Source organism: Camelus ferus, chromosome 15 (assembly GCF_009834535.1).
Source record: "Camelus ferus isolate YT-003-E chromosome 15, BCGSAC_Cfer_1.0, whole genome shotgun sequence".
Lineage (NCBI taxonomy): Eukaryota > Metazoa > Chordata > Mammalia > Artiodactyla > Camelidae > Camelus > Camelus ferus.
Genome location: NC_045710.1, coordinates 9,804,685 through 9,828,094, shown reverse-complemented (window position 1 = coordinate 9,828,094; position 23,410 = coordinate 9,804,685). Strand labels below are relative to the sequence as shown.

Genomic DNA, 23,410 nt, shown 5'->3' with positions numbered 1-23,410 from the left:
GTCTGGAACACGGCCTGGCTGGGAGGTGGGTGGCTCTGCTTTCTGGACCCCTGGCAGGGCACCATCTGCTCCTGGATTCAGAAAAGGGGGGTCCACTTCCCCTGCAAGCCACAGGGAAAAACAGCACCAGGACCCTGTGGAAATCAGAGGGTAGAGAGGAAGGCGTCTGCAGCTGCAAGGGTGGTGGTCTTAGAAACTTCCCACCCAAGTGGAGGAGATGGGAACAGCATCTCTCTCGCTTGACTTGTGTCCTGGGAGCTCCCCTCTTTCTGAATGCATGATCTGTGAGGCCTTCTGACAGACGAGTCCTTGAAGACAAATAGAAGCTCTTGTTGGAGATGTAGGGGAAGGGAAGGTAACTAACAAACATTTACTGAGTCCCTACTATGTGCCCGTCAAGCTTTTAGACGCCCTTGAACTTAAATTTCTTCTGGGAGGTAGGGATTTTTCATCCTTATTTAAGATGGAAAATGGAGCATCAGTGAGACCAAGTTGCTTGCCCAAGGATGTTGAATTCGTTAAGTGACAGAGCCCAAAAGCTAATGTTGTTTTGCTATAGAGCGTTCTAATATTTTAGAAATTCAACTACTCTGCCATGGCAAATTTATAATCAATTAGGGCTCTGGAAATGTTCTTCAGAATCACACAGTTCAACCATCTTTTTGGTGCAGGGATCCTTTAGAATTAATCGAGCAGTCTCCGCTTACATGTTTCCCTGACTCCATCCCTGGATAGACAGGGTCCCTGGAAATTCACCAGATCTGATACCCTCACGGTGTCCATGGCCAGAGTGCTGGAACCCTGGGGAAATGGCAGTAATAAACGCAGGGTCAGCTCGGTGATCCACCTTTGGTGGCTTTTAGGTCAGAAGGATCCCGTGTTGGGACAGGGCTGGACCCAGTCTTACTCACAGGAGAGACGAAGTTTTGCTCAACAGATTCTCCCTGATTGAATCACATGAGAAAGAAGGCACACAGCAAATGAGAACGAAATGCAGCCGGGCTCCCCAGATACCAGGAAGGGGCTTTTCGGGCTGGAGGTACTGGCGGGACGCCCAGAAGTCACGGCTGAGAGGCAGCCCCAAACCATGGTGTCTCTGCAGCCCCTCTGAGGGAAAAAGAGGAAACCAACCCTGTCCAGCTACAACGTCCTTCTCGTCACCGAGGCCCCGTGAACAGCCCGGCAAACTTGCTCCAAGCCCAGCTGTGAGCCTGGGCTATAATGTCATGAAACTCATTTCCATCTGTCACCTTCTTTAATTAGGTGGGGAATTTCATCAACTGTCTGTGGACCTGAAGACTACCTGGTACATCATTTTTCCAACTCGGAATAAACTGGAATAAAAATATGCCAACTTACAAGCTGATTCAGTAGCTGGCCTGGATGCTTTAAAATAATCATTACAGCCGAACGAGGAGCTTGAGTAACAGTCTGTGCACTGCATGCCAGAGCTGGCGGGACGCGCTCCCCAGCACTTTATTTCTATCCAGGCTTCAGAGTGCCAGCGTCAAACACTGCCGTCTGTAGGAAATGCTGCTAGCCTCAAGAGTCCTTTATTTCCAAGCTCCTAAAATCTTAATGATAACACACATTAGCACAGCATTTTTTAGCTTATAAAATGCTTTTATGGACATCATCTTGTTTAATTTATGACTTATAACTGTAATAGAAAAGAGCAAATCTGACTCCATATTAGATCTGTCCTTTTGGCTTTAACCCCGTGCCCTGTTTTCTAGGCTTAGTCTTGCCAGCTCTGCACCTTTTGTAAAAGAACGTTGCCTTTAGCCTGCCTGGTAAACAGGACAGCCTGATCTCAAGGCTCTGACCTTTAAGGATATTAACACTTTTGCACTTACATAAAGATAACAAGTTGCAGAATAGAAAGTAACTGTTTTATTAGAGGTTTCACAGGGGCACCATGCCCTGACCCAGGTGGACAGCTGCAACAACAAAGAATTCCTACAGCAAGTTTGCAACAACCAATCACACCTCCTCCCCTTTTTAGTATAAAAAGAGCTGTAATTCTGACTTGGGTAAGATGGTTCTCCAAGACATTAGTCTGGCATCTTCTCGGTCTGCTGGCTTTCTGAATAAAGTCGCTATTCCTTGCACCAACACCTCGTCTCCCAATTTATTGGCCTGTGGCGAGCAGAACGAGTTTGGACTTGGTAACATAACCTCTCTGTAACTCATAACCTCTTTGTAAAGAAGTATCCTCACTTTATGTAGAAGGAAGCCAAGTGTGAATTTCCCAAGGTCGCTCGGGTGGTAATTGGCCAAGTAAGTCCTTGAGTTTGGGTCGTCTCACTCCAGACCCCAGCCGTATGTTCAACTCTAAAGCAGCGCTGGCAGGTGTTGGTGCGAATGTTGGTTGAATACTTCCAGCGACGGGGAGCTGCTCACAGAGAATCTCATTGCGCTGTTGAACGGCTTTGACTGGAAGTTGAGGTAACCTCTGCCTCCGTAAAAAAAATTCACTCGTGGGACCTGCTGGGGCAGCACAGAGCTTGTCCGCTCCCCGACAAAACAGCCTTACAGCCCCACCTGGGAACGGCCACTTCAGACCACAGCACGCGGCTCGTCCTTCCCCAGCTTTTTTAAAAAAGGATTTTACCACGTGTTTTGCTCAAACAAGCTACACTGTGTCCACAGCCCCTTTCTAAGGTGAGTCGGGCAACATCAGCGTCACTGATGGAAATCACTGCCCGCCTGGCTGGTCCCCATCCCTAGATTTCTGCCAGCAATTCACACCGAGCTCGCTGGGCCAGCTTCTGAACTTTGCCTGCCCTCACTTTTGGAAATCATTATCCACTTTTTTTTTTTTTTTTCCTTACTTGAAGTGACTCTGAAAGCCCTGGCAATTTCCTGCAGCATCTGGGAGTTTCACCTGTGTGAGCCTAGAAACTCCCTTGAACCAGCTGGGTCTCCTGTATTCTCCTGCCGCACTGTGAACCCTGACCCCACCTACTCTCTGTCTACCTGTGCTTCTGGAAAGACAATTCTTTTGGGAGAAGTTGTAAGCTGGAGAAGCTGGACCTTGAACCCAGACCTCTCTGGCTCCAGTTCCCTTATTCTTGGTCCTGTCCACATGCACACCTTCTGAGCTCACACTTTCTGGCGCAGATCCCTGCCCCTGGGTGAGAGACCCCCATCTTCATTTTATAGACAATTGACAGTGAGTCCTGCCTAGGGCCATGAGCAATGGACTGGATGGGCTTTGCTCTGAGGAAGCCTGTGCCCCAGGCCCCTCTCTAGCAACACCTGAATGAATGGGCTTGTAAACTTAGGGTTAATGTTTGTGACTCTCACCTTATGGTTAACCCTAAAGGAACAGAGGGGCTCTGAGTCTTGGTAAGTCAGGAAAGCTAACTAGAGCCAGTGAGGTTTGGGGCAAACTGAATGTAACTACCAGGAACCATCCAGGGCAATGACCATGCAGGTGTTAACCAAAACACTTGATTCCAGCTACGTCATTCGTGCTCGAAAGACTGAATTGATGTGCAGCAAAGATTTGGGTCTAAGATGCTTTTCTCTTTCCTAAAATGGGAGAATAAACAATTAGTCATTTTATCTGATTGCTATGAATTTAGGTAAAGAAAGAAACCTCTAAGCTGTGAATTTAGATAAATTAATCTCAAACCTCTAGGGTACAGGTTCTTTTTTTTTTTTTTCAACTTTATATTTGTCACCACTTGTGACAAAGCCAGGATTTCATACTTCTTTTGATCTAGTCAATGCTGGAGTTTGGCCTGAGCCGAGACTTCAGCCACTGCCCTCCGTGGAACGGTCTGGGCCTTCAAGTAGGCAGTTTGTTGGAGAGGAATTCCTTCTATTTGTGATGCCAGGCTCGGGACCCTGGGCTAATCCTGTCTTGCTTTGAAGGCTCAGGTGGGGTCCCTTCGTCCAGTAAGCACCTGGCGATGGCCGCAGCCGCTGTCACCTGATCACGTCCCCAGGCCTGTGCCCACACTGGTGCTGCCCTTGGCCTGGAATGGCCTTCCCTTTGCCTCTGTGTCTTGTTCTCCAGAACTGAGGTCATGTTTCACCTCCTCTCGGGAGCTTTCCAGACACCCCTAGACTGTGTTTAGGGCCCTGCCCCTCACCTTCCTCCAACCTGTTTTTGTTGCAGGGACCCTGGTGATCACTGACAACTGTCTGTCCCCCACCAGTGTGGCTTCCTCCGCGGTGGGGCCTGGGTCTGACCACCCGGGTCCCCGGCACATGGCGTGACGTGGGACCGGCACCTGAGCAGCGAGGTCTCTGGCTGTGCTCATGACCGGCATGCTCAGGTCAGTGGTCCGCAGCTTTCTGGCTGTCCCATGTGTTAGTCTTCTCTGCTAGCCTGGGTCCCAGGGGCTCAGAGCACCGTTTGGGGGGTCCTCAGCATCGCCCCTGCCCTCGGACCAGAGCTGGGTACCAGGAGGGGCTCAGCCCTGAGGCTGAATGTTTGCAATCTGGAAACACATACCTTCCCTGCTGCCTTTTTTCATTCATTTTCAAAATCAGTATTTAGCCTAGATTTGGACCCCCAATAAAACCTGCCAGGTTTCTCCTGATCTGAGCTTGCTGTCTGATGTTTAAACTCGACAGGAGAGCTGGGAAATGAATTGTTTGCTCCTAATTCACTCACGAAGTGATGCGATAATGATGTCTCCGAGTGTCCCCAGGTTTGCAGGTTGCGGGGAAGTAGGTGGGGGTGGTGAATGCAGGTGGGCTCAGAGCTGCCTCTGCTGAGCGGGAAGGGGGCAAGTATCTTAAATATGTTCAGTCCGAGGATTTGATCAATCACAGGCCTGGGCTGGAAAGGGCCTTTGTTATCCAGCCGTCTCTCTGTGAGCGACTTCCTGGAGAACAGAGCAGTCAGCCCTGGGGGAGCACCTGTGCAGGGGCTGGGCTGCAAAGCCTTCATTCTGAGCAGTGTCCCCCTTTTCTTGTGTGCACCTCTGCCTCCCAGGGACTTCTCCCTGCTGCCGCTTCTGCCCTCCAGGGTGACACAGGCCAGTGGGTTCCTTATGCTTGGAAGGCTGCTCTTTAGATGCGTGGACACATTTTTCTGTGAGCTTTCTGGGTTCCTGACACATACTACAAGGGATGGGCTTTTATTTGAGAACTTCAGCAGGTCAGGTGCTGGAGGGACAGACCCTCCGTGGCCCAGAGGAGCCTCAGGGGCTGGCAACCAGCGGGGGAGAGGCAGGCTTCTCAAGGAGGGGACACCCAGTACCCTGTCCCCTCCGCTGTGGGCTCACAGCCCTGCTGTCTCTCCAAGCGCTGTGTAACAGGTCACCTTTGCCTTCTTGTTCCAAGGGTTCCGACACCACGTGGGGTGGGGGAGGGGGCAGCCCTGTCCATCTGCTCTGCCACATGGCTCTGTGCTCTGTGAAGTGCTCCCCGTCACCCCGTTTCCTGGGTTCTCACTGCATCCGGGGCTCTGGTTCGCTTGCTGCGTGCCCCGGGCATTCTCCCAGCTGGTGCGGCCTCACGGAGAGGGCGGGGTCCTCCCGCCTCGCTCACCTGTCCTTTGTCCACACAGCCACTTCTCAGCCCCGCAGAGGGAGCAGCTCCCAGACTATCCACCAGCCATTTCTGATGGGAGGCTGGGTTTTTCCTTAGTTATCTTTTTCAACGACCTGAATCAGGAGTCTGCCTTGTGGGATACGTCATCCCAGAGGGCTCCCACGTCTTGCAGAAGACGTGTATCACGTTTGACCCTGAAATCAGGTTTAACGCAACATGACTGCTACTATACTTGAGCGTATGTGACATTGCAGTAACGTTTTAAGTGCTGACTATGTTTTAGGCAGGATTTTAAATACCTCACCACAACTCTAGGAAATTTTTACCCCACTGCACTGATGGGGAACCGAAGCACAACGCATTTAAGTAGCTTGCCTCACAGCTCGGGGGGGCGGGGCGGGGGGCTGAGATGCAGACCAGGCTGTCTGGTTCCTGAGTTTGAGAACTGAACCACTACTTTCTACTGATCCCAGACAGCAGGGATGTTTGCCTTTTTTTTTTTTTTTTCATTCCAGAACCTAAAACAGTAATTCATCATAGACACTCAATGAGTATTTGTTGAATGAGCAAACAGATGACTGAATAAATAAATGAGAGGTGTCTCGCGTGTGAGGACTCTCACAGGAAGTGTTCAGCTTCTGCTTGGAACATTGTGCTCAAGCTGTAGGTGCATCAGAATCCCCTGGTGGGTTTGGTAAAAAGCCAGATGGCTGCCCCACCCTGGGATTTCTGATCCAGGAGGTCAACGATGAGATTTGCATTTCTAAAAGTTGCCAGGGGCTACTGAAGCTGCGGGGTTGGGGGGCGGGAGATGGGGGTAGGGTTTGAGCCACACTGGCTGAGAGTAAAATCTCATCGCACCTCAGAGAGCAGCTGGAAAGGTGCCTGACCAGAGCTGGAGCCTCGCTAAGAAGGCAGGAGCTGGTTACCCAGGGCCCACCGGCCTGCCGCGGTCAGGGCTGAGGCCGGCCCCAGACTCAGACCCTCCTGTTGGTGCAGAATGTGTCTGGCCCCAGGCGTGCCTCTTCCCAGCAGCCTCAGCTGGTCTGAGTCCTTTCAGCACCAAGTCCCAACCAGAACAACTCTGTGAGGAATGTCGTGAGTATTTATTTTGACGGGGGTTGCGCTGGATCTGTGGGTTGCTTTGGGGAGTGTGGCCGTTTTGATAGTGTTGATTCTTCTAATCCAAGAGCACAAGGTATCTTTCTATTTCTTTGTGTCATTTTGGTTCTCGGAGTATAGGTAGCCTCCTTGGTTAAGTTTATTTCTAGGTATTTTGTTGTTTTTGATGCAATGGAAATGTTTATGTCATTTATAAAATTCTGGTTTTTGAAGTGGAAAAAAAAAATGAATGAAAGGCTGCAAATGGCAAAATATCCTTCTTTCTTAGGGGTGAGTTGTATTCCATTACGTATTATGTGCTGCATCTTTATCCATCTGCTGACGGGCACTTGGGACGCTTCCATGTCTTGGCAATTATAAATCATGTTGCTGTTAATAGCAGGGTGTATGTATCCTTTAAAATTAATTATTATTTTGTGATTGGCTTTATTCCTTTGATAACTACGCAAGTTTAAAAAACTAAAGCTCTAAATGTTCTTAGAAACAATGAACAGTACATATATGTAAATTGAAAATACGTGCAGTAAAAAAGATGTGTTAGTTTCTGGCGTACAGTGTGGATGGATTTGGAGGGCATTATGCTAAGTGAAATAAGTCAGAGAAAGACAAATACTGTAAGACATCACTTATATGTGGAATCTAAAAAAATACAACTAACTAGTGAATATAACAGAAAAGAAACAGACTCACAGATGTAGAGAAGGAACACGTGGTGACCACTGGGGAGAGGGAGGGGAGGGGCAAGATGGAGGTGGAGGATTAAGAGGTACAAACTATCAGGTGTAAAATGAGCTACAAGGATGTGCTGTACAGCATGGGGAATAGAACCGATATTTTATAACAACTATAAATGGAGCTTAACCTTTAAAAACTTGTGAATCATTATACTGTATACCTGTAATGTATAATATTGTACACCTGTAACGTACAGTATTGTACATCAACAATACTTCAATGTAAAAACAATATGATATTGTAAAAAAAAGTCTCAAGCAGAACACCAGATGCAGGGTGGCAATTACTTCATCAGAACCTTCCACGTATAAATCGCCTTCTGTACACCAGACATGAACGCACACATACATTCACATACACACTCACACACACATACACATGGATGTCTGTGCATTTCTGCTATGACAGCATAGATGTGGCCCTAAAAATCCTTGGGTTCTCCAAACTTGCACAATAAAAATGATCAGCCTTTTAGGAAAATGAGGTTAAAGGCAGACCACTCAAAATCTACCGTGGCTGGGAAGCTGAAGGAACGATAAAAATGAGCAATCGCAGCACCAGCTGAGTCTTTAGCTGCCGCTTCACTGGGATCTGTACCCAGCAGCACACACAGCCCATTCTCTGCTGCCTGAAACTTGGGGTGTGTCCACCCTATTCCGATATGAGGTTCTGGAGGTGATTTTAAATCCAAATTAAACATCTGCTCCAGGTGTAGCCTTCTTCGCTGGTCCACTGTTGCATACAGGGGGTTAGCTCACCCACAGCCTCCTAGGTGGCTTCAGCCCTAGAAAGCTTAGTGGTTCTAGTAGCTTCTATGTGGGTCACTTTGCTGTAGAGAAAGGCACTTCTGCAAGTTGTCGGCTTGGTCTGCAGCCGGCATACATGACCGCGGCCTTCTCTTTAGTGGTGAGAACACTGGCCCCACGGCTTCCCCACTAGGCTGTGCTACAAACAGATCTCACGATGCAAAGCGACCTCCCGTGTTGTAACAGAGGGGACTGGTTACGGCGAAATCGGATTTAAACCCAGAGCTGGCTGACGGCAGAGCCCGCCCTTCCCCCCATCCCGCTGCCTTCAGTAGGTGAGCCGGCGCGGGGCTGTGTGGCCGCAGGGATGCGCCTCCGCCCTGGCCGGGCTTTTGGGGGCCTGGCTGTGTCCCCCCACGGCACCCACCCGGGGGCTCACCCAGCACAGTGCTCAGCACAGGTTTCATGAATGGAATCCTATTGGAATCGGTAGTAATCAAACAAGTCAACCTTGGAAGCGACCCCTTTAGTAAACAAATGTCACATGTCCGTTAACTAGGTTGGGAGTTTGCGGGGTTGGAGGGGAGTGACATTTTTGACACGGTGTCTGTGGCAGGCTTTCCTGGGGCCAGTTCTGGAAATTACCTTGGTGTTCACGGCCCAGGGCGGTTTGCCAAGGCAGCCAGCACGTGGGTGATGAGGAGCTGGGACAGAGGGTGCTTCCTGGGCTGTGGCCACACTGCAGGTCATGTAATGTGTGTTGTCTTGTGACACTGGGTGTGCATGTGTGTAGGAGAGTGACCGTGGGTGGCCCTGGGGCCAGGCCACTGAGGAGACAACAATCTGGCCAAGGGCGGCTGGAGGGAGACCACCACCAGCATGTGGAGGGCTGTGGGGGCTGGGACCTGGCCCGCGTGGCCCCAAGGGCGGGATGCTTCCCCTGCCCCGCGGTGCGGGTAGTGTCCATGCGTGACCTTAGTGCCCAGCCTTGCCCTTGCCGTCAAGTTGCTTGGGACTTTCATGTTCATTGACTCTCCAGCCAAACCCTGCAAGCCTCGGGATCAAAACTTCACTCGGCTAATCAGTGTCGCGTGATCTTTGCCCTGTGACATGAAGGAACGCGTGGCCTGTGCTGAGGATCAAAGTCCAGCCCTCCTGGCCCCCCAGACACTCATTCACCACATGACCCCGAGCTCCCTGGGCCGCAGATCTCCCATTTGTAAAAATGAGGGTAGTAACTGACTTCAGAGGGTCATTGGAGCCTTCAAGGAGACAAGGAATTCTAGAAGGATGCTGAGCGTGTGGTCCAACCTCCTAGGAGGCACAAAGAAGTAGATCACAGCAGCGGGCTTCTGCAAGCTTCTAAGCTATTTGGGGTGACAAGACACACTCTGAAAGCAGAAAATCATCACGTACACATTTGCCGTGACAGTGAAGTAGTGCAGAAAATCATCTATAGTTCCGCTTGTCTCTTTCCCGGAACTAGTGCCCCAAAACTGCTTGTTGAGGGTGGCAGGATGAATCTTGGGGGCGCCCTCCTCTCAAACTCTAGTCATAAAACCTACTAGAAGGATGGAGATGCGATTCTTCCAAAGTTTCACATTTTCTTTGTTCTCATCTGTGCGCCGGCTGTAGGTTCCCAGAGTGAAACCAAGATGCTCTTCATAAGTCTGGAGAGCGTTTATTTCAGCCCACGGATGCTCCCCATGCTCCCCTTCCTCATCCTCTTCAGACACAGACGGATGCAGTTTGAGAGGAAAGAGACAGTAAGCTTTTACAGCCAGCAGCCTGGGACGAGCACCCCTACCCCCAAACCCCAACCCCGAATATGAGATGTAGCAGCACGAATAAGCCTGTATTTAGAGTTTTTAGCAAGCCTGGCAGGATGGTTGACGTGAAGGATGCTCGTCCCCAGAGCTGGCAGGCATCTCTTCAGAATGGAAGGTGGCCAGCAAGGTGTCTCTCAAATGCTTGCCTGTCAGCCCTGCCGAGGCAGGTGAGCATTTTTAGCTCTCGGATAAATCGCCCCACTGTGGTGGTACCAGCTAAGCCCCCCTGATGTCATCTGCGGAGCCTTATTTGGTTTGAACGGGGATGCATTCCTGGCTGAGAAAGGCACATGCCCATCCCAGGATGTGACATGCGTCTGGCCGGGTGCAGCCCACACAGCTGTGCCCGCGGGCAGAGCCAAGCGGGCTGGCGCAGGGAGAGGGTGACAAGCGGCAAGGCTGTGTCTCTGGTTTGTCCTGGTTTGTCCTATAGTCTCCTCCCTGCCACTGGCTCTCCATTTCCCCCTGATTTTTAGGGCATTTGCAAGTGTCTGAAGGCTGGGTGGCTGAGGGTGGTCACCCCCAACGAGCACGCCTCCCAGCATTTTCTCCACATTGTCATCCACTGCTGCAACGGCTGTGCCTCACCCGCCACGGGGCTGGCGACGCCCGGCTGTTCCATATTCAATGGTGGGAGGTGATTCTGGATATATCCTCTGACATGAATTTAGTAATTGTGAACGTCACCGACTCACACTGTTTTTTAATATGTTCATGACTTCAGAGTCAGTGGGAATTGGAATTCCAAGAGCTCATTATTTCTCTTTCCAGGAAGAGGAAAAAAAAACATACAGATGTTATGACGTCTGGGTTTCCATGGTGCCCGACAGCCACGTCGGGAAGGACTCCTCTCCAGCACCCACTCTGCTTTCCTATTGGGGAGCGGGTACTGTCTGACAAAGGGGACGCTGGTTTTGAGTTCTTGCCTCTCCACCTGGCCTGAGGACACAAATCGCTCCTATTATTAAAAAAACAGACTTTGCTGATAATCTACTCTGTGTTAATTTTATACTCAAAATATCTTGGTTCTATATCCAAGTGAGTCTAGCGTTCATAAAACCAACTTGAAAACACATTTCCCCAGTGCAGTTGGAGGCGTTAATTGAAATTATTTAAAACAGAATGACATCATCTGAAGCCTTGGGAATATGGAGTTAGAAGCAGATGAATGGAATAGCGCCCTCCACCCAGCTGGCGTGGAGCAGAAAGAACTTGGAGGCCTGGGCTGCCGTCCGCGTTCTACCACTCGGCTGGTATATCCTGGATGAGAACGTGAATCTCCCCGATCCTCACTGTTCTCATCTGGAAAATGGGAGCAGTGTCCACTACCTGCTGCATCACCAGGATTCAGTGAACCAGCGCAGGAGAAAGTGCTGAGCTCAGAGAAGAGAGTCCACTCACGGGTGCTGAGTTTAAAGAGAGAAAAGATCACAGCAGAGGTATGTGCCAACTCAAAACTCAAACTTGTAGATGTACAGAAGGAGAGGATGGGAAGGGAGAGGGGAGGAGGATGGAAGAGACAGAGAGGAAGCCAGCTCACCCAGAAAAAAACCCAAGACAGAGATTTCCTCCAAAAGAAACACTTTGTGCAAAAAAAGCCATTTCAAGCTGCACCAGAAGTAATAGTTTACATGTATTAAACACTTATTAAATCCCAGATCCCGCACATTTTTCCTGGAAAGGACTCCCCCGGTGCGTTATGTGGGTTGGTATCAGCCTGGCTGCGAGTTAAAACTCCAGAGCTTCCCTGAGAAGTGGTTCATTTTCAATCTTAATATGAATGTGTACAATTTAGTGCTCCAAACAACCCTATTTAGTAGGACCATAAAATTAAATGCACTCCATAGACGTTGTCACTTTATCTCTGGATTCCCATGACGACCTTTTAGGTCACAGTTAAAGTTAAAGGACGGAGGCACCTGCCCCGAGGACCCCACCCAGCGTCGTCACCTGGGACCGTGTAGGATTCCTGACGAACTTGTCACTGGATCGCTGAAGACTTTCCTGAACTTGAGAAATAATAATCCTTCCTATTTGAATAGTGTTTCCTTATATTTATCAAGTGTCTTCTGTACCAAATTTTATGCAACCCAACATTTCTAATATGTAAGAGACATATTGCCATTTACAAATGAGAATCCTGAGTCCCAGAGAAGTTAAATGACTTGCGTAAGGTCACTAAATGGTAACGCTCTGTAATCCTGGGAAATCCGGTGTCCCCTTCCCCTTCCACTGTGTTCCAGTGACGACCGTTACACTGCAAACCACCCCCATGCTGTCAAACACTCGTCTTGTGTATCATGCCCGCAGATCGTCGGGGTCAGAATCCGGAAAGTCCTGGTGGGGAGGACTGTTTGTTTCTCCTCCACGCGGCCCCCGCTGGGAAGACCCGGAAGCCTGGGCTGATGTGACAGCTGGAGGCTACAATTATCTGAAAGCTCATCACTCATTTGTCTCCCGCTTGAGGCTGACTGTTGGCTGGAACTTGGGGAGGGCTGTGGGCACCTGCAAGTGTCCTCTCCATGTGGCTGCGTTCCAAGAGCGAGTGTCCCCGGATGGGCTGAGCAGAGGCCACTCCACCTTCATGATTTGCTTTGGAAGGCACATTGCATCACTTCCGCCACAGCCACAGACCCGCCTGGATCCATGGGGAGGAAGCGAGAGCTCACCAGGCTGTGGGAAGAATGTGAGTCGCAGCCGGCTTGTGGATGTCAGGGGAGGCTGCTCTGGGAGGGCTTCTCTGGGAGGAAAAATGCCACCACTCTCCTCAGTGCCCCCCACAGACCTTCTATTCTTAGATGAAGGACAGTTTGGGGAGGTGAGGCCCCTTGCTCGGTTTACCAGGACATGATTTCTCTTATATGTGATTTACAAGTGGGGCTGAAAAATAGTGATGGCCGAAGGCAGCAGGATTTTCTGGTTTCTAGAATATCTTCTTCCTGCCTAATTCCACACGAGATCTGAGGTGGTTTTCCTTATAGCGCACACATGCACACACACCCCCTCTATTAAAAAAAAAAAAGATCACAAAGTAAAAAAACTAACATCAAAATCACATTTACTGTCTTAAAGTCATCTTTAAACAGGGATTGACCATCAGGTGAAGCTCTGAGCTTCCTGGAAGTCCAGGCAGACGGGCTAGGACTGTTCGTGAAATCAGATGCTTTTAACTCTCCTCCCCCCTCCCCCATCCCCCCATTATCTTTCCCTGCATTGCAGCTGTCCACCTCTGGCTTTCTGGTAGTTTTTTTTAAAAGCTTCTTACTTAAAAGAAAAAAAAAGATGATGGCCTGTGTTCTTGACATTTCAAAGGAGAAAGTGAACTGGAGAGGCACAGCTAGGGTCACTGTCGGGCTGGGGTAGAAGGCTCCCGCCAGAGGCAGAGCACCCCCCGTCGTCTTGTGGCTCACACTGGCCTTCTTCACAAAATCCATACCGGTGCACGCACAAACAAAAAGTCAGCCAAAAAATGAAGATGTGGAAAAGTAAATTTGACATCTTGAAGGCAAACGGGAAAAGACAAAAGACGCCTTCTCTTTCTCTTTCAAGGAAACGGTGAATTCTGTGAGTGATTTCTTTGTGTCCCACTGAGCTAAGTAATGTGGCTTAATTAGCCCACTCCTTCGCAGCTTCTAAATTCTCTTTATTATTTGATTGAGTCCCATTTCACAAAAGGGATATATTCTGAGTGTGAAGAAATTAGCCATGAAATGAGCATCTCCAGAATATTGGTTATTGTCTTTTTATGTTTTGGGGTCTCTTTATTTAATATTGTTTTGAAGACCCAAAAGGTCTGCGGGCTCAGTTCTGATGTCTGAGCGCAGAGGAGAACATGGAGCTTGGGGTTCACTCACAGGTGCATGGCCTGGGAGTCCGCTTCTAGATCCTTTGCTCATTGTTGTTACACCAGGATAAATGGGAGAGTGGAAAGCACAGAACCCAGGTCCTGGTGCAAAGCCAGAAGCTCCATGAGCTCTAATTAGTACTCTCGCCGCAAGCAATTGGGTTTACATCCCCCTTATGCTTAAAAGGCTTCATGGACCCTCTTCCAAATGTCATAACTCAACCTTCCCCACTTCCCGTCATCTGGACCCTCCTTACCTCTCCAGAACCATCCTTGGGCTCCTCTCCCAGCTCCTCCTCAATAAACCTCTTTCAGAGTCCGGAAAGCTCTGGGCTCTTTTTCTCCAAGTTGAGGAACAACACCTGCTGTTTCCTCTGCCTGAAATTTTCTTCCCTTCTCTCGCCCGCCAGTCTGCTCAGGTGTGGCCTCCTCCAGGCGTAAATCCGCGTCAGGTCTCTAGCGCATGCTCTGCCCCAGGGCCTCGCCCTTCCCTATACTTGCACTCATCAGACGATGCTATGATGTCCAGTTATTGTGTTTTGCGGGCTGTGGTGATAGCAGACCCTGGGTCCTAAGTCTTATTCTGGAATCTTGATAAATAGCTGTGAGCAGATTTCTACTCTCAGAGGTAGAAAAGTGAATTTCCCTGGCCAAAGATGATGCTCTTGATCTTGAAGAGAAATCTCCTGAGAGGCGTGTTAGTTACGTAAACAAAGTTAAGACCCTCCTTCCACTGCTCTTGGAGAACACTGGAGGAACCATCAACCTGGATACAGCTGTTTAATTTAGAAAAATTTTTCTGCTTGGAATTGTAAATTGCAGGATATTGCTGAGCTGGTCACATTCTAAGAAGCTCGTGCATTTTTCCCCATCTCATGATATTTCTTGGTTCTGCTCAATGTGGGATGGATTTTGGTGCAAGAGTTGCTTGACTTGGGGGAGGTGAATGTTCTTATTCACAGCACTTTTTAGCAGATAATCAGGACTAAAATCTTGAGTTTCACAGGGACAATCAGGTGTATTTCGTCTCATGAACGACTTGACTAGATCACTGACACACTCAACTTGATGTTATTTAACATTGAGACATGCAGGATGTCTAGTCCAGGGGTTAGCAAATTGTAGGCCAAATCTGGCTCAGCACCTCTTTTTACTATAAAAAAAAAAAAAAAAAAAAAAAAAGCTTTATTAAAGCACAGCCACACTGATTTCTTTACTGATTGACTGTGGTTGCACTCATGCTACAGACACTTGACTGGTTGCACCAAGACCAAATGGTGCACAAAGCCAAAAATATTGACCATCTAGCCCTTTCCAAAGACAATTTGCCATCCCCTGGTCTGTCCCACTGTGTTGTGATGTGACCGTCTTGTTGGGGTTCACGTCTGTGGGAGGGTATGGTGTCACTGTTACCGAACTCAAGATCATATGCCTGACACACAGGGAGGCCAAAAAATACTGAAATGTTGGCGTTTGGAACAGAGAAAGGTTTATTGCTGGGCCAAGCAAATAACCCAACTCCTTGCCCCCAAAACCTGAACTCCTTGAAGGGTTTCAGCTAAGCCTTTTTAAAGGCCAGGTGAGAGAGGGACATCCCAGAGTCTGTGATCAGCTGTGCACAATTCTCTGGTTGGTTGATGGTGATCAATCTTTAGGCACCAGAAGGTCTGGAGGCCACGTGCTTATGATTCTCAAGTACTTAATTCTTCTATTTAGTAGTTTTTTAGCATCTGAAAAACTCGGGAAATGTGCATGAGATACTGTTATCTGGGTACTTCAGAGAGGAGCTACAGCAGTGGATGTGGGGGGGGGGGGTCTGTCCCGGGAAGGCCCCATGGTGTCCTGCTCCCTTACAGCTCCTGGAGGAGAGGACATGCCCACTGGCAGCCCGGCTGGAAGTGAGGCTGGGGTGTGGCAGCTGCAGGGCAGAGGGGAAAGGGGGGCTTCTTCCTCTCTGTGGACCCAACCCCCTGCCTTTAGCCTGTCCGCTTCTCATGTTGCAGAAAAACATGTTACAGCTCAGTGTTACAGCTCACTAGTGACAGCAACCTGGATCCGGGTGAGAGACCAAGCAGCACCCGGAGAGTTGGAGAACTTAGGTTTATTACACCAGCAGGCCCAGAGGGGTTAACACTCCAAGCTCTGGAGCCGTCTGTAGGTTTACACAGGCTTTTATAGGCTGCTAGTTTACACTTTGTAACATTGTATGCAAATAAGGTATAACAGAAGTTGACTAATTAGGAACAAGCTTTGTAGAAATGGTCCAATCAGTAGAGAGAGAAATAACCAATCAGGAGTGAGGGAAATAGACCAATCAGGAGTGAGAGAAATAACCAATCAGGAGTGAGGGAAATAGACCAATCAGGAGTGAGAGAAATAACCAATCAGGAGTGAGCTCCATGCAAATGAAGTACTACAAATGTACCAATCAGGAGTGAGCTCAGGGAACCGATAGGATTTTACGGGTAAGTTCCGCTTTCCTAGAAATAAGCCATTTCAGAGGCAAAATGAGATAGAGCCTCTGGGCCAGGGAACCAGATGGTGCTGGCAGGAGAGTAGTGGCCCTGCCTGGGGGTCCTGCTGGTCTTTTTTATGGGGCTTCCCACCTGACTCACTTCAGGCTCTTGTTCTAGATCCCAGAAAGGATGGAGTTGTGCTATTTCCCCCTGAGAACAGCTGTTGGCTCTGGTGCTTTCTTTCTCAAAGCCGCACAGCCTGTGTGTGTGGTCTCCTTCCAAGGTCAGTGTATTTCGACAGTCTGCAGGGGAAGGGAGGGGGTTTTAACCTCTCGGACAGCAGAGTTCCTTCCTGCCATGGAGTAAAAACAGACATCAGGGACTCCACTACCCAGGATCAGCGTGCTTCGATACAGAGTAATTACAGACCTCACCCCTCCTCCACTGCTCACACCTCTTCCCACCCTCTCCCCTAACAGCCCCCCTACTTCCTGCTCCTCTGAATACCCATAAAGGGGCAGGAAGGGCCACTCCAACTCTGGATACCCCGGGACCCCCCCCACCCGAGGGTGGGCGCTCCATCACTTTACAGCGACCAGGTGCCATTAAGGAGCCACCTTATGCCCAAAACTGCATCACAAAAGCAGCTGGCTGGCCTGCCAGCCTTGCGCGCTCTCCAGGTTCAAGAAGGAGCAGCAATTATTATTAATGTCAAACTCCCTCTGCCTGCTGCCCGGGCCGTAGATAAGCAAAGCACAGACCAGACTTAAATCATCCGGAGTGATACCCAAGTCTCACGCCAGACTCTGAGGCCACCTGAGGAGCCAATCTGCCGAGCCTGCTTAACTGAAAGTGTCACCTTATGATCTCGATTGCGTAAGAGCTCCTGATGGTGAAGTCTCTTACGGTGATACTTTATACTGACAACAGCGCTAAATTAGAGGGTGCAGCTGACTGAAATGAGCTTAATTTTCCATACAAATATGGGCTCTTGGAAAGACATCACTTTTTTTCAGGTCGAAAATCGATTTTATCTCCCCTAATTAGGAGAATATGTAAAGCAAGAGGAGGGGAATGGTGTTCAATTTGCCATAAAAAGCAAACCCGGTAGTTTGTAAGATCACACTTTCCCAACAAGCGCTGGCCCATTAGAGGGGATCATACATAATTCAGGACCCACTTGTTACTGCGTGTATCATGCAAATTTGCTCAAATTACATTTAGAAAAAATGAGGTTCATCTTCTGGCTTTAAATAGACTATTAAAGAAAAGGGGTAGATAGAAAAGCCATAAAGAAGCAAATGATTTAAGTGTGAATGTGGGACAGGGAGGCTTAAATGTAGGAGGGAAAAGCCCCTGGTTCTGAGCCCCATGTTAAGACAGAGTCCAGCAGGTAACAGATTGTTTCCATTTTCATCCGACTGCTCTGCAAAGGTGCTTGCCCCCATTAGAAGTAAGGACGCTTCCATTTTGGGTGCCTCTTGCCTCTTGTCTCTGAGATCATCCGAATTTCGATTTTCTGGGAGGTTTTCTTCTTGGGCCTTAGAGGTTTATGTGGGGGGGCGGGATGAGGGGGTAAGAGAGACAGAGAGGCTTAGCCAGCTCGAGCTGCTATAACCAAGTAAGATGCTGGGTGGCTTAGAAACCACAGACATTAATTTCTCACCGACTGGAATTCAGCTGGAATTCTCAGATCAGGGCACCAGCATGGCCGGGTGCTGGTGCGAGTCTACAGCTCTTCCGGATTGTAGACTTCTGACATCTCATTGCATCCTCCCATCATGGCAGAAAGAGGAGTGAAGCGCTTGCTGAGGTCCCTTTTATAAGAAACACTGATCTCATTCCTGAGGGCTCCACCCTCACGACCTTAATTACCTCCCAAAGGCCCCACCTCCAAATACCATCAGATTGGCGATCAGCATTGAAACCTGTGAATGTGGACGAGGGAACAAACATTCAGTCTGTAATGAGAGCTCAGAGGAGGCAGGGTCCGTTTCCTCTGGGGAAATTTGCCCGACCAGTTGTCCAGGTGCTGAGCAAGGCCTTGGGAACTTGGAGGTGACAAGAAAGAGTCTGGGCAGGAAAGGCGCTTCAGAGACAGAAGACAGGGGCCTTGAAGAGAGGGGTTGGAATGGGCGCTGGGCAGGCAGCGTATTGGGGAGGGGGCGAAACCGCTTGGGAGAGACAGACAGAGAGATACTTGTGTCTGGCCAGCAGGAGAGGATGTGAAATGCCTTGCGACAGTGGCTGGCCCTGCCGGGATGCTCCGGGATGCAGGACGGGGAGGCCTTTGTTGATGGAACCAGCTGCCTCCTTTCCTAAAAGACGACTGTCTTGAGCCCCGTTCTGCATGGTGATGCCACCTGGACAGTAGAAGGAGGAGCACAGTGACCCTTGGAATTTCTGGAAAAGAATTTTTTCGGAGCTGCTCCAGCTGTCAGCTCTGAGGGAGAAGCTTGGGGGCTGGACGATCAATAAGCCAAACAAGGCCATGGGCAGCTGGGGAGTTTAAGGGCGGCAATTAAACAAACTCTGCATGCAAACCTCTGGGTGGGGATTAATTGAGATTTGAATAATTAAGCCTCCCTGGGAAAGTTGGAAGCAAGATACAAAGGAAGAAGGGCTTTGCTGAGGCCTGACCGGTGCCTGGGGAGACGTGAAACACCCCCAGCTCCTGCTCAAATGTCCGACTCCTGTGTCCTGAAAACCAGTTCCTCATGTTTCCCTGGCCCCTTTCCTTCTACCTTCAAGGTCTCATTTCAATCTAAGCTCCTCCTGACTCCACCAGCCACAACCTTAATCATCTTTCTGCTGGATTCCTGCAGGTGTCTCCTGGAAAGTCACCCACTCTGGGCTCTGGCTTTGCCAAAATTTCACTTCCTGAAACCAGCCCCAAGGGCGGCACCACTGAGCTTTGCCTCTGCATGGACTCAAGTCCTTCTCCGATGTAACTTTTCCAACCTTGTTTGCTACTCTCCCTTGGCCCCTGTAGAAGTGAGCTCCCTGACCCCACATTTCCCCTACAGCTTCCTGCCTCTGTGCCTTTGCACACTCGGGAATGAATTTCCCTTCCCATGCCCTCTGCTAGGCCAGTCATATTTCCATGAAGCACCCCTGACCTCCCCCACCAGAAGGACCACGTCCTACTTTGCACGATGGTTATTTATGTGTGCGTGTTGGAGTGTTACTGGAGAATAAGTTCTTGTCTCGCATGGGAAAGAATTCAAGAGCAAGCCTTGGTGAAGTGAAAGTAGGTTTATTCAGGGAGATACACAATCCGCAGACAGAGTGGGGGCTATCTCAGAAGGCAAGAGAGGCGGCCCCAGCGTGTGGGGTTGTTAATTTTCATGGACTGGGTAATTTCATATGACAAAGTGGGAGGATTATTCCAACTGTTTGGGGGAAAGGGCAGAAATTACCAGGAATTGGGCACCTGCCCACTTTTTGGCCTTTTATGGGCAGCCTGGGAGCTGTCCCAGAGCCTTGTGGGTGTCATTTATCATGCTCATTGTTACCATGAGCCTGTAATGAGGCTCAAGGTCCTACGGGAAGTCAGATCTTCTGCCATCTTGGGCTTAGTTGGTTCTAACCAGTTAATGTCATATCCTCAATTGCTGCGCCATCCTTTTAACGGTTGTGCCCTGCCGCCTTCCCTCCTTTCTTAGGAGGGGGTCATAGAAAGGATGTGACTTGCTGGCTGACCCATGAGCTGGACCTGGGCCACCGGAGGCTCCTCACCCGCTCTCTGATCTTGTAGTTCTGCCCATAGTTCGTGGTGAGAGCCATTCTCAAGGATGCAGCCTTGAGAGAGCCCTGTGTGGTTGAGACCATCTGGCTGAATACATGACTGAACCCAGTTAAGGCCTCTCTACAAACTGAATATTCTGGTGGGTGGGTGCAGAGATATTCTCATCTTGTGGTGCCCAAGACAAGCGTCCAGTGTAAGTTCCACTGCTTACTAAGCCTGCACCCCACCAATCTGGGGCAGTCTGCCTCTTTCTTCTGTGTCCAGGGGCCAGTGTTGGATTTCACCCTGGGACTCAAACCAACAGTGTGTCTCATCACTTCTCAGGTTGGCAGCTTCTCGAATGAAAGGCTGCCTGATTTGGTGCATGAAACTGGGGGTGTCCTGTGATGGCAACGTCAGGGGAGGGAAGTGGCACAATCCCAGGGAACAGATGTGCAGTGGGATTTAGAGCTGTTCACATTTTGGAAAGACATTAAGGGGCATCTCTGCTTTATCCTGCAGCAGCTCCAGTAGGGCTGGGGTGGTTCCCTATGCTGAACGCATGAATGTTTCTGCCGTGAAAGTGGAAATGTTCGTAAGAAAAGGAATGAAGACGGTATTTAGCTTCAGTGAAGTTCAGGTCAGGTTTTGACCAAGAAAGTTAAGAAAAAGTTTTCTGAGCTTTTTTGATACTGGAACTGAGGTGAAGGGATTGCGGACCAGTGTTCCCTGAGGAATTCTCTCCGGTGCTCTGCAGGGATGCTGCTGATGAGAAAAAAGAGCTTGTTTATGCACTTTCCCAGGCAGACTGAAGAGTAATTCAAACTTAGCTGATATCACATCCCTCCCTCTCTAAATAGAGAGGGTTTAGCTGAATGGGGGATGACAATCGCAATGATGTATTTGAAACCGTGGTGGCCTCAGGAGATCCTTCTGGAATCATGGAACCTTTTTCACATGCACATCAGTGTGTGGTTGGAGGAGGTGTGTCCAGGTGCCAAGGGGTGATGCCTGCCGGCCCCAGCAAGTGACTTGAACATGGTCTTAGGGGGACATCAGGTTTTGGGGCGGGTCCCCTGTAACATACCACATTTATGATCACTTTGGTGATCCAACCATCGGACTTTAAAGAGGAAGCTGTCTGGAAAGGTTACATAAAAGGGTAGCTACGAGTGATTAAAAGAAAAAATACAGGTCTCTAGGTGAGACGGGAGAGATGTCGTTGTGGGTCTTAAAAGAAGAACAGCCTTAATATCGAGGAATCCTTGCTGGGCCCCGGTAACCTAGATACCACCTCTCAAAGAAAATATAGATCTGTTTCCTAGCTGAGCCCCAGTATCTTTCAAGTCACAGCTTCTAGGATTTATTGCAGGTCATTAACTGCTGTGCTACGACACAGGGAAGAAGTGAGAAGATTAAAGTAACAGCCAGGGCTGTTGAGAAATAATTTGGCCTGTCTTTGTTGCTGGGAGTGAGCTGTTAAACCATTATTACCTGTTAATTCTCGGTGTAACTTTGGGGAGGAATATTATTACCCAAGTGACAGAGATGTTTTTCAATTAACTCTGTATAGTCAGAGGTAAGTGGCTAAGAATTGGAGATGCATTTCTTAAGGTAAATTAGAACTCAGGTAGGCAAGGCCCTGAGTCAGGACTTGCTACATGATTTACCATCCAATGCAGAATGGAAATACAGGGGCCCTGGTTCGAAAATTAGTGAAGTTTCAAGATGGTGGCATTAAACCAAGCATGGGGCCTGTCTGAGCCAGGGGGCCTGGGTCAGGATGTGGGCCACATGCCCGTGAAGCCTGCCTGGCCCCAGGGCCTTCTGAGATTTTAGAAGAAATACAGTGTAGTAGAAAAATCAAGGGGCTCTATTCAAGCCAGACAAGCCTGTGATCAGTTCTCAGTTTTGCATTTTATTGGTTTGACCATGGACATAGTGGAGGGGCCTCTCTTTCCTCCTTTGTAAAGAGCAGCTAGGGAAACTAGTTCCACAGTGATAATACAATGATGGAAAAAATAAAGTTTGCAGAGTGCTTACCAGAGCACACGGTATCTAATAAGAACTTAATTAATCTTAGTTCCGTAGGAGTGTTGCTGGTGCCAGGCCACATCCTCTCGCCTGTCCCTCTTACGTCCCTACCAGCTGACTTCCAAATGCCAGCACCTGCAGTTTCTAGCCTGGTGAATTTTCTCTTGCTGCTGCCAGAGAATTAATCACCACCACCACCCTTTGTCATCCCTCCACCAGGCACTGAGGGAATCTGGAGTATCTGTGCCCCCGCTCCCTAGCTGCTTAGGTGGGATAGCTCTGAGTTGTGTGTCTTTCTCAGGGTCCCAGAGTTCTCCCAGTGGGGCAAAGCTCCGGTCTCTCCAGAGGTAGCTGGCTTGTTACACTGTCCTGTTGTCCTCCCCACCCCTCTACCCTTCACCTGGTCTCCAGGTCAGCTTCTAGGGTAGCCCCGTCTCTGACAAAGTCCCACCCCTTCTCTTTCCCTTAGTGAGAGGGGTGGAGAAGATGCTGAAAAGCAGGGGCAGGGGCGTTGGCCCACCTGCCCGCTCAGCTGAGTTGGTGTTGGAAGGCTTTATCTGATCTGATATAATAACCAAAGGAGAAACTGACAGAGCATGGACTGGCCCTACAGCCACCGTGACTCAGAGTCCTTGGGGCCAGCACTACACTGCTTCCCCTGGGCTGCCTCAGCAGGGCTCCAGCTCTGGGCTCTTCCCAGAGAAAGTCACTGTGCAACTCCACTTCGGCCATGAAACCGCTGAGCTGGAGCTCAGTATCCAGAGTCACCACCTGGATTCCATCCTCCACTGCTTTTGGCCAGAGAGAGCATTTGGGTCCTGGCATCCCACAGTAGGGTCCATGAAAACCCCAGAACTTCCCTCATTCTGGCCTTGGCCTTGGCATGTTCTGGCTGGGGCTGTTCTTCTATAGAGTCCCTGGGTTGAAAGCAGGACCACTTGGGTCTTCGGTGGGTGGGTAGGGAGGCATTCTTTAAGCATCTCAGTGTTTACCTTACAGTAGCTATTTGAATATAGAGGGTTTCAAGATTTGTTTTCAGATTCTTTAAATCTCTGCTTCACTCATTCAGTCTTGCTTGCAGTGCTCTTAGAATGGTTTTGCACAGCTCTGTTCCTTCTGTCTTTCTTTCTTGGTCCACTAGTTTCCTTTGGTAACATTTCCAGGCCTCAGACTCTCCTCCTTCTTCTTTCTCCATCTCCTGTTGGGGAGGGAGTATAAGAGCCTCACTGTGCCCTTGGAGCAGAAGATATTCCCCACTGTCATGCCAGGCGTCCCTTTAGTGGTGTGATGAAGCCTTTGGGGCCCGTTCTCGAAGTAATGATTCTTAACGCACAAAATAATACATATAGGATTACAAAAAGTAATATATAATTAGACAATGTTTTATTATATTGATATATCTA

The 23,410-nt window shown here is 49.3% G+C and overlaps 1 long non-coding RNA gene across 1 annotated transcript in view; it reads left to right on the top strand.

The window, feature by feature from the left end:
* The first annotated feature begins 4,132 nt into the window (after nucleotides 1-4,132).
* The window catches only part of LOC116668895, a 286,311-nt gene continuing 267,033 nt past the window's right edge, over nucleotides 4,133-23,410 (top strand). The window contains exon 1 of the long non-coding RNA XR_004326128.1: nucleotides 4,133-4,289. This is a non-coding gene — a long non-coding RNA (uncharacterized LOC116668895). The remainder of the gene's footprint in view (nucleotides 4,290-23,410) is intronic.